Source organism: Pristiophorus japonicus, chromosome 3 (assembly GCF_044704955.1).
Source record: "Pristiophorus japonicus isolate sPriJap1 chromosome 3, sPriJap1.hap1, whole genome shotgun sequence".
NCBI classification, from domain to species: Eukaryota; Metazoa; Chordata; class Chondrichthyes; family Pristiophoridae; genus Pristiophorus; species Pristiophorus japonicus.
The window spans coordinates 160868912-160881070 of NC_091979.1; the positions used below are offsets into that span (position 1 = coordinate 160868912).

A 12159-nucleotide genomic window follows, 5' to 3' on the forward strand; every position below is an offset into this window, starting at 1 on the left:
GAAAGGAGATGGGGGGAAAAGGAGATTGGGGGGGGAGAAAGGAGATGGGGGGGGAGAAAGGAGATGGGGGGGGAGAAAGGAGATGGGGGGGGAGAAAGGAGATGGGGGGGGAGAAAGGAGATGGGGGGGGGAGAAAGGAGATGGGGGGGAGAAAGGAGATGGGGGGGGAGAAAGGAGATGGGGGGGAGAAAGGAGATGGGGGGGAGAAAGGAGATGGGGGGGAGAAAGGAGATGGGGGGGAGAAAGGAGATGGGGGGGAGAAAGGAGATGGGGGGGGAGAAAGGAGATGGGGGGGGAGAAAGGAGATGGGGGGGGAGAAAGGAGATGGGGGAGGGGAGAGAAAGGAGATAGGGGGGGAGGGGGGAGAAAGGAGATGGGGGAAGAGAGGCTGAACGGGTTTACAGGTAGGGGGCGTTGGGTCGGGTCGGGGGGAGCGCGGGTCGGGGTGGTGGTGGGAGGGAGGTCAGTTCGGTTCGGGTCGGGGGGAGGGAGGGAGAGGGAGGTTAGGTCGGGGGGAGGGATGTCAGGTCGGGTCCAGTTGGGGGGGAAGCGGGAGTCGGGTCGGGGGGGAAGCGGATGTCGGGGTCGGGTTCGCGGGGGGCGGTGGGGGGAGCGGGAGTCGGGTTGGTGTCGGGTCCGGTCCGGAGGCGGGGGGCGGGAAGCGGGAGTCAAGTCGGGTCGGGAAGCAGGAGCTGGGCGTGGGAGGAGCCTTATCCACGCAGCCCCAGTGAGGCCATTCGGCCAGGGCTAGGGGCTGCGTGCTTCGGTCCCTCCCACAGTTTTGGGCGCCTGGAGCTACTGCACATGCGTGCCCACTGTAGCGCGCACGTGCAGAGGTCCCGGCACTGTTTTCAGCACAGGGACCTAGCTCCGCCCCCCACTGCTCCTGCTGCACTGCGCCAAGCTGAGCTGCAAACGACCTGCAGGGAGGTGGAGAATCTGGAAGTTTTTTTTAGGCGCACATTGTGGCGCGAAAAACGGGCGTCCAGGTCGGGACTGCGCCGTTCTGGGCGCGGCTCGAAACTTGGGCCCTTTATATTAAAGGTTCGACCTCCCGAATCCGGATACCTCGGGACAGAGACCGTTCTGTATTTCGGAACGTATTTCGGACGCCCTGAATCCGGAAACACCCAGGCCAAGGTTTGGGTATTTCCGAATTTCGTAACGCATTTCCGACATCCCGAATTTTGACTTTTGGCGCACCCGTATTCTGGACCAAAAAAAACGCCCGAGAAAAAAACTATGTTGCAACCCTAAAAACAGCGGTAGGTATGACGACCTGCAAGTTAAAGTTTTTATTTTTTTAATTCTTTCAGCACGCTTTTTGTGAATGTTTTGTGCATTTTTATTTTTATTTTTTTGCAATTTGATTTTTGGTGTGTGTGTCTGTCTGTGCGTGTGGTTGGGAGGGGGGGCGGAGATTATTTACTATTGCAAAAAAAAATCTATTTGGCTCAGCGGTGACCCATAGTTAGAAAAAAAACGCCTGGGAAAAAACCTGCGTTGCAACCATTGGGACAACGGTAGGTATGAAGACTTGCAAAAAAGTAAGTTAAAGTTTTTATTTTTTAAATTCTTTTTCAGCGATTCAATAGTTAAGTGCCTTGTAATTTTTTGTTTTTTGCAATTGTGTGTGTTTTTCCCCCTCCTAAGGCCTCTCACAGCGGTAATTGGCCTCGGACTAAAGTTGGCGAGGACCGCGGTTTCTGCTGATTTTTACCGCTGGGCCTTTAAAAAATAGCAGAGTGATGAGTGGGATTTTTGGCGAAAAATGGCAAAAAAATGTCGCTATCGCCATTTTTTAAAATGTCTGGATTTCAGAACATTTTCCAGATTTCGGACGACTCCCCCACGGATCAGCGTATTGTCCAGATTTCAGAACCTTCCAGAGTTTGGAACTCCGGATTTGGGAGGTCGAACCTGTTCTGCAATAATGCAGGATATTCCACTCTACTGCACAATACAGCAAAATAAAGCCAATAATATTGCCGTTCAAGCCAGCTGACACTTGGTTGAAATCATGGATTAATACTACCTGCGACTATCCACAAAAGTACCGACTTCTGGCAAATCAAAATCTGGTGAAAAACAATCTAACATCTGCCTACATGTACACACCTTTTTATGCATAGGTTGTTAAAACTATTTGCTCCTTTTGTCTCTTTTCTGTAAGGTGCTGACTCATGCTGGAGTACAATTCATGAATGGCAACAACCCTCTACTACCTCAGTAATTGGCCATTTTTATGCATGAATCTAGGCAGTGATTTCCAGAAAACTACTGAACTTCAGTATGGTGGGTCGAAAAAGTGCAGGAGATCCAGCATCTAGTCGACAATCATGACAAGCATGGATTTTTTTTTTTTTTTTAAGTGCAGTCAAGTCCACCTATGGCCCAAGCACTCAAGGTCCTATTCCACTGAGAGCCAGGAACAGAGAGGTGCTCATCAAGGACAGAGAGGCAGTCAGTGGCCACTGGAAGGAGCACTTCGAGGATCTTCTCAACTAATACTCTGTTTTTAATGTGGGTGCCCTTGACTCCATCCTACAACATGCTACACGTCACCATCTCGGCACAATCCTAGCCCGGCATGATGTTGAAAAGGCCATCCAACAACTGAAAATCAACAAAGCCACAGGAGCAGATGGAATCCCCGCCGAAGTACTGAAGCATGGCGGAGAAGTACTCTTGGCATGAATCCATGACCTCATCTCCCTGATCTGGAAGGAGGAGAGCATGCCAGGGGATCTCAGAGATGCCGTAATCGTGACCATCTTCAAGAAAGGAGACAAGTCCGACTGTGGTAATTATGGGCGAGTCTTCCTGCTGTCTGCTGCAGGGAAAATTATCGCAAGAATCCTCCTCAATTGTCTCCTCCCAGTGGCTGAAGAGCTCCTCCCAGTCGCAATGTGGATTCCGCCCACTAAGGGGCACAACGGACATTATCTTCACCGCGTGACAAATCCAAGAAAAATGTAGGGAGCAGCATCAACCTCTGTACATGGCTTTCTTTGACCTCATAAAGGCCTTCGGCTCTGTCAACCACGAGGGATTATGGAGTGTCCTCCTCAAATTCGGCTGTCCTCAAAAATTCGTCATCATCCTCCACCTGCTTCACGATGACATACAAGTCGTGATTCTTACAAACAGATCTACCACAGACCCAATAAAAGTGCAGACTGGGGTCAAGCAAGGCTCTGTCATTGCACCGACGCTCTTCTCAATCTTCCTCGCTGCAATACTTCATCTCACCTTTAACAAACTCCCAGCTGAAGTGGAGTTAATCTACAGGACAAGCGGGAAATTTTACAACCTCCGACGCATCCAGTCCAGATCCAAAGTTGCTCCAACCTCTGTCATTGAATTACAATATGCAGATGACGCTTGCGTTTGTGCACACTCGGAGTCCGAACTCCAAACCATCAGCCATGATCTTGAATGATGGTGCAGGCTCGAAGGCCGAATGGCCTACTCCTGCAACTATTTTCTATGTTTCTATGTTGACACCTTCACTGGCAATCTGGGCCTCACATTAAACGGCAGAAAGGCAAAAGTCCTCCACCAACCTGCCCCCGCCACACAGCACTGCTCCCCGGTTATCAAGACCCACAATGAGACCCTGGACAATGTGGACCACTTACCATACCTTGGGAGCCTACTATCAGCAAGGGCAGACATAGATGACGAAGTCCAACATTATCTTCAGTGTGCCAGTGCAGCCTTCGACCACCTGAGAGAAAGTGTGTTTGAACACCAGGATCTCAAACCAAGCACCAAGCTCATGGTCTACAGAGCAGTCGTGATACCTGCCCTCCTATATGCTTCAGAGACATGGACTATGTACAATCGGCACCTCAAAGCACTGGACAAGTACCACCAAAGCTGCCTCTGCAAATTCATTGGCAGGAAAGGCTCACAGTCAGCGTTCTCTCTCAGGCCAACATCCCAGCATCGAGGCATTGACCACTCTCAACCAGCTCCGTAGGCGGGCCACATTGTCCGTATGCCCGATGCAAGACTCCCAAGACAGAGCTACGCCACGGCAGGCGAGCCCCAGGAGGGCAGAGAAAATGCTTCAAGGACACCCTCAAAGCCTCCTGAAAAAAATGTAACATCCCTACCGACTCTTGGAAATCCTTGGTCCAAGGAGGAGCATCGAAGAAGGCACTGAACACTTCGAGTCTTTTTGCCGGGAGCATGTGGAAGCCAAGCACAAAAAGCGGAAGGAGCGTACGACAAATCAAGCACCCCATCCACCAATCCCTCCAACCACTGTCTGCCCCGCCTGTGATAGAGACTGTAGATCCCACATTGGTCTTATCAGTCACCTTAGAACTCAATTTAGTCATCCTCGACTCTGGAGGACTGCCCAAGAGATTGAACTTCAGGGAGTAACTGAGGCCAAGCCTGTTGAATGAATTTTTTTGGAATGGTTACAGCACAGAAGGCGGCCATTCAGCCCGTCGGGCCTGTGCTGAATCGCTGCAAGAGCACTTCAGCTCGTCCCACTCCCCTGCCTTTTCCCCATAGCCCTACAATTTTTTTTCCTTCAGGTATTTATCCAAATCCCTTTTGAAAGCCACAATTGAATCTGCCTCCACCACCCTTTCAGGCAGTGCATTCCAGATCCTAACCACTATGTTCATACGCAAGCAGTTTCCACTAAAGTTGACTGGATAACAATCAGGAAATAGAATCCTAGTTTATCTTACCCTGCTTCCAATTAAAGAACCCTGATTTTCTAGCAACCCCACATCAGCTGAGACCAACTAACTTTTTTCTAAATTCCAGGAGCCAAACCTGAAACGTTCCTTATTTCAGTACCACACCTCAGAGCAAACCTCTCCATATAGTGGGGCCTCACTATAACAAATGTATCAGGGGACATAAATGATGCTGTTTATAGCAAAGTATTGGTTTTACTGAATCACTGTACCTGCGACATTGTGGTTGGGACTCGGTCAGGGTTTGGCTACAGCATCGCAAGACTCAATAGGAAGTACAGTACTCAACCTGCAACTAGCGTATGATCAAGTTGAAGCTAAGTCACATTACTGCTTTTAAAATGTAGGCTATAAATAACAAGAAACACTCCATGAAAATTGGAACTTAGTTACCATTTGTAAATAAAAAGGCTACACTTTTCCCACAGATCATGTAGACAAACCCTCACTATTTTGCACAGTGCCTCATTTGCAGTTTTGAATTCTGCACTTTTTAACAACTGTACTGGTGACATGGCTGAACAGTGAATAAGCCCTGGCCAAATTATCACAAGTACAGTTTTAAACCGACATCTACAGCATGATGACAGACTCAAAAACTAACACCATAATTACTCCTCTCTTCAATATCCCCAAACTGCACTCTCGTTAACTGGCATGGGTGTTCAATCAGTGAAACTCAAAGAGTAAGAAAATAACTAAGTAATTAGTGTGGTAGTAACACAATCCATTGTTTCCAATAAAGTAGGTTCATCACAGCCAGTTGCACGCTACAGTGATGTTTATAGTGATGCTGAAGCGTATATTAAAATGAATCTAGATGGTGTGTGCTTCTAGGACAGAACACATTCTGAAATTAGATGCAACGATACTAGTAGTTTATTAGGGTTAGTTTTGGACCATATTGGTATGGTACTGGTGGTTAGAAATTAGTCAATAGACAGTGCAATACACCTTTTCTGAATGCATGGCCAATAACAAGTTCAAATAGCATGGTACAAGAAAGGCACGTTAGTCGATCAGCCCACTCTTTCCACAGATTCTATACATAACCTATCCATAAGCACAAGGGAAGTGCCAATTGAAACTCTTTTTCTGAGCCTCTTTGCTGAATCATTTTTAAACAGTTCAGAAGGCCCACTTCCAAAACCTTGCACAGAATATTCTAAATGTTGCCCCACCAGTATTTTATACAGTAAGCATAACTTCTTCGTCAAGCATATTCAAATGTATCCTAGTATTTCATTAGCTTTATAGATATTAGCTTCACTTTGATTGGAAATGCTCAGTAAATGATCAATAATCATACCCCATTCCTTTTCATGCTTCACATTTGCTTCTTTTGGTTATAATTTCCCCCCAGATTGTTTATATTTGATCACTCGGCATGTCGCGTGAGCAGGGCAGAAGACCTCCTGGTGGATCTGTCTTAATGACCATCCACAGGTCTGTACTCCACGATATTGTCTGACAGAATTAATTCAACTGCTTACCCATGGTTCCAGATCGCAACTAAGCGGCCATTAAATCAGAAACATCCAACCCATACCCGGGAAGAGGGCCTCCGTGGGTGGAGAGTTGGGCTATTTGCGCAACTTCTACCCAGCAAATGTTCATGAAATTCTTATGCTTTCTGAGACAGTGAATTCCAGATTTACAACCCTCTGAGAAGAAATTTCTCCTCAGTTCTGATTTAAATGTTCGGCCCCTTATTCTAAGATCGTGCCCTCTCGTTCTAGTCTCCCCCATCAGTGGAAACATCCTCTCTGCATCCATCTTGTCAAGCCCCCTCATAATCTTATACGTTTCGATTAGATCACCTCTCATTCTTCTGAATTCCAATGAGTATGCGCAGTTAAACGTGGAAATCAGGAAGTTGCTGTCTGAGTTGCCCTGCTCTTTGAAAAACTTTGGTACACCAGTAGCTCGCCAACAAACTCAGCATTCACAGAATTGCAATGCTGTAAAACATAGAAACATAGAAAATAGGTGCAGGAGTAGCCCATTCAGCCCTTCGAGCCTGCACCACTATTCAATAAGATCATGGCTGATCATTCATCTCAGTACCCCTTTCCTGCTTTAACTCCATACCCCTTGATCCCTTTAGCTGTAAGGGCCATATCTAACTCCCTCTTGAATATATCCAATGAACTGGCATCAACAACTCTCTGGGAATTCAACAGGTTAACAACTCTGAGTGAAGAAGTTTCTCCTCATCTCAGTCCTAAATGGCTTACCCCTTATCCTTAGACCATGTCCCCTGGTTCTGGACTTCCCCAACATCGGGAACATTATTCCTGCATCTAACCTGTCCAGTCCCGTCAGAATTTTATATGATTCTATGAGATCCCCTCTCATACTTCTAAACTCCAGTGAATACAGGCCCAGTCGATCCTGTCTCTCCTCATATCTCAGTCCTGCCATCCCAGGAATCAGTCTGGTGAACCTTTGCTGCACTCCCTCAATAGCTAGAACGTCCTTCCTCAGATTAGGAGACTAAAACTGAACACAATATTCCAGGTGAGGCCTCACTAAGGCCCTGTACAACTGCAGTAAGACCTCCCTGCTCCTATACTGAAATCCCCTAGCTATGAAGGCCAACATACTATTTGCCTTCTTCACTGCCTGCTGTTCCTGCATGCCAACTTTCAATGACTGATGTATCATGACACCCAGGTCTCATTGCACCAGCCCTTTTCCTAATCTGCTGCCATTCAGATAACATTCTGCCTGCGTGTTTTTGCCACCAAAGTGGATAACCTCACATTTATCCACATTATACTGCATCTGCCATGCGTTTGCCCACTCACCTAACCTGTCCAAGTCACCCTGCAGCCTCTAAGCATCCTCCTCACAGCTCACACCACCACCCAGCTTAGTGTCATCTGCAAACTTGGAGATATTACACTCAATTCCTTCACCTAAATCATTAATGTATATTGTAAATAGCTGGGATCCCAGCACTGAGCCCTGCGGCACCCCACTAGTCACTGCCTGCCATTCTGAAAAGGACCCGTTTATCCCGACTCTCTGCTTCCTGTCGGCCAACCAGTTCGCTATCCACATCAGTACATTACCCCCAATACCATGTGCTTTAATTTTTCACACCAATTTCTTGTTTGGGACTTTGTCAAAAGTCTTTTGAAAGTCCAAATACACCACATCCACTGGTTCTTCCTTGTCCATTCTACCAGTTACATCCTCAAAAATTTTTAGAAGATTTGTCAAGCATGATTTCCCTTTCATAAATCCATGCTGACTTGGACTGATCCTGCCACTGCTTTCCAAATGTGCTGCTATTTGCTAGTTGCAGTACATATCCACTAGATACGGCAGAAAAGTTTGGGGCTTGACCATTCAAGTGCAAATGAATCTTTAAATGTATGGTAAGACTTAGTGACTGCCAAACAACCTCCCTGACACTGAAACTTTACTTTTATAAGTGTGGTGTCTTATTGCTTCAGATTTTAATTATTGTTGGAGATTTTAAATTTTTTTTTAATAATTTTTATTTTTATTTACTTTTTCTTTATCTCTTTGATCCCTCTCTTTCTTAATCCCATCTTTCTTTCCCTCTCTCTTTTACTTTCTGTATCTGATTTTTATATTGAATTAAATATTCTAACTTACACTTCCTGGTTAAGATAATGAATGCCTCAATAACAATTCTTCAATTTAATTGGTTGAGGAGACATGCCGTTGCTTTCCCTGTTCACACAGTTCCCAGATCCCCCTTGGAGGGTGCCGCTCAGTTTCGGCTCTCTAATGACCACAAATCGCAGTGTAAAAGCTCACAGAAACTCTGTACATAAGTGTAAGTGCAATGAATGGCTAGCGCCATTTGCTCGCCACTGTCTGTAAAATCCGGGCCATTTTCTCAGTCTGTGGGACAATGTGTACCATCTTGCACAGTGGATTATTTGGTGATACTGCAATAAAATAAACACTCTGGCAAGAAAAGCAGGTCAGAGGCTGGGTATTCTGCAGTTAGTGTCTCACCTCCTGACTCCTCAAAGCCTTTCCACCATCTATAAGACACAAGTCAGGAGTGTGATGGAATACTCTCCACTTGCCTGGATGAGTGCAGCTCCAACAACACTGAAGAAGCTTTACACCATCCAGGACAAAGCAGCCTGCTTGACTGGCACTCCATCCACCACCTTAAACATTCACTTCCTCCACCAGCAGCACAAAGTGGCTGCAATGTGCACCATCTATAAGATGCATTGTAGCAACTCGCCAAGGCTTCTTCGGCAGCACCTCCCAAACCCGCGACCCTCTACCACCTAGAAGAACAAGGGCAGCAGGCGCATGGAAACACTACCACCTCCAAGTTCCCCAACATCCTGACTTGGAAATATATCACTGGTTCTTCATTGTCACTGTCAAAATCCTGGAGCCCCCTCCCTAACAGCGCTATGGGAGTACCTTCACCACCGGACTGCAGTGGTTCAAGAAAGCACCTCACCACCATCTTCTTAAGGGCAATTAAGGATGCCCAGATCCCACGAACAAATAAAAAGTGGTAAACAATGCAGGGAAAAAAATCCCTTCGATCTGCTATCGTAAACTCATTTATAAAGAGAAGGTTTACAATTTTGAGAAAATATCTTTTCCTGTCGTGGCTGATGTGAAGACACACTCACTCAGAAAATAACATAACTTACTCAAATCAATTCCAACTTGGATTGATTTAGAGCTGGAACCTCCACTTTTTTTGCATGCTTAATGCCCACTTAACGCCCATTTTACCGCTTAAATGACGTATAACAGCCAGATAGCGTCCATTTTGGCACAAAATGGAAACTGTCGGGCATTTTTCAGAAACTTATCGCCGAGCATTACTTTCCCCATGTGCTTAACGCCGAGAAAAAATATTACCGTCCGCCCATTTTTTTGGGGCGGAATCAGCAGAATGGGCGAATTCAACGCCCATAATATCGCCCAGTGTTACTTTCCGCACGGATTTAACGCTGAGATTCATCATTAACGCCTGCCCACTTTTTTTTGTAGTAAGCATATTTACTGAAACTAGCTGCCATGAGATCGCCCTGCGTCAATTTCACCACCTCACACACATATCGGCCACAATATCACTCGTCCAAAAAAACGCCCACAAAAAGTGGAACTAACCGGAACTAATCACAGCATTATGGATGCCATGTTCTAGATCACATGTCGCGTCCTTTAAAAGGCTGCTGTGCTTCAACCTCGGCGGAGTTCGGATGTACTCTGCAGGTCGTTGATGTGAACATCTGCAAAAACATCTTGACCACACTGTGACCGATTGGAATTGAAGAGGTGTCTTCGTCGGGACATTCCTTGTTTGTGACCAATCGGTGGAAAACAGAGAGCTACTGCAATGGGGCCTGTCCTTTCTCACCCTCTCTTGGTGACCAAATACATGCAGTAGACTCGACATCACCGAAGGAATGCTCCACAGCATTATGTGCCCAATGTAAGACGTGACAGACAGATGGAGGAGGACCAGGCGTTACACCTCCCCGCAAGTACAAGGAGAAGCAATCTTACCTCGACTTGCCAGACACTACCTGCCTTCGGAGACTGCGCTTCCACAGAGAGGTTATCACTGAGGTATGCCAGCTGATAAGGGCAGCCTGCCAGCACCATCAGTACTGCACTGTCCGTCGAGGTCAAAGTCACCTCGGCATTGTCATTCTACGCTTCGGGTTCTTTTCAGGCCACAGCTGGAGACATTTGCAAAATTTCTCAGCATGCCACACATTGCTGCATTAGACAGGTCACTGAAGCCCTGTACGCACAGAGGAGGGATTTGATAAGCTTCCCTATGACCAGGGAGGCACAGAGTGAGAGGGCTCTAGGATTCTCCAGAATTGCAAACTTTACCAAGGTGCAGGGAGCAATAGACTATACGCACATCACGATGCGGGCACCTTTTCAGGATGCTGAGGTTTTCAGGAACTGCAAGGGATTCCACTCCCTGAATGTCCAACTGGTTGTCGACCATCAGCAAATTATACTGGCAGTGAATGCTCAATTTCCAGGCAGCACCCATGATGCTCACATCCTGCGTGAGAGCGCTGTGTCTGACTTGTTTAACAATGAGCCACAAGGTCAATGCTGGATGCTTGGTGACAAAGGATATGGCCTCACCACCTGGCTGATGACACCCCCTGCGTGACACCCGCACCAAGGCCGAGAGGCGATACAATGAGAGCCACAGAGCAACTCGCAATATCGTGGAGAAAACCATTGGAGTGCAGAAGCAGCGCTTCAGATGCCTGGACCACTCAGGAGGCAACCTCCAATACCACCCTGAGCAGGTAGCTCAATTTTGTGGTGGTGTGCTCTGTTGTGTTTGCAATAATTGTTAGACTGAGTACTGTTTAACTCCAAGAGATATAACCTTGGCTCTGCTTTGTTAAGGCCCAAAGTGGCTAATATACAAAATGGCTGGCCTTTTATACTTGGGCTGCACAGACGTGCGTGCAGCCCAATGGCCTCCAACAGTGACATCATCTCGTGGCTAGTGATCCCAAAAGTATGTACATGACAATAACCCCCTCTGAGATATTAACACAGTCTTTTACAAATTGAGACGGTCTGATGTTTTACACTCCCAGGTTGACCGTGTCATGTCAACTCCAGCCTTGGGCGAGTGTTCAGAATCTGTTGTGACTGGTGGCTGGGTGGCTGACCTCGTGGGAGTGGCAGTGGCCATGTCAAGGATTGAAAGTCCCAATTCACTGATGACCACTGAGTCCTCTGATGACTGGAGGTAGGTTGGTTGGTCATCAATTGTCTCTTTCTCCGACTGTTCCGGTTCGTCTGTGTGCCGCAGCTTTGTCTGATTCATATGTTTCCTGCATGTTTGCCCATTTTTGAGCTTGACAATAAATACTCTGTTGCCCTCCTTGGCCACGACAGTACCAACTTGGGACCCTGACCAGAATTCAGAACATATACAGAATCATTTACAGAAATATCGCGTGACACAGCTGCACGATGATAATACCCTTGCTGACTTTGTCTTCTGTATTCAACATGAGTATTCAAGTCAGGGTGTACAAGAGATAGCTTGGTCTTAAGACCTCTCTATCATTAGTTCAGCAGGCGAGAACCCGGTAAGCGTGTGTGGTCTTGTCCTGTAACTAAGCAGTATGCATGACAGGCGGGTCTGTCCCTTGGCTTACTCGCTTCATGATTTGGACAGCACGTTCTGCTTGCCCATTGGATGTTACATGTTTGATACCATTGAGTTTCATGAACTCTTGAAACTCCTGACTGGTGAAGCACGATCCGTTGTCGCTAACAATGATGTCAGACAGAACATGTGTCACAAACATAACACTGAGATTCTCAATGGTAGCTGTGGATGTGCTGGATGACACGATTATACACTCTATGCACTTCGAATATGCATCCACTACAACTAAAAACATCTTCCCCAGGA

The 12159-nt window shown here is 46.8% G+C and overlaps 1 protein-coding gene across 1 annotated transcript in view; it reads right to left on the reverse strand.

The window, feature by feature from the left end:
* LOC139259133 (diacylglycerol kinase beta) overlaps positions 1-12159 on the reverse strand; it is an 805220-nt gene that overhangs the window by 665578 nt on the left and 127483 nt on the right. The gene's annotated exons all lie outside the window — the stretch shown is intronic.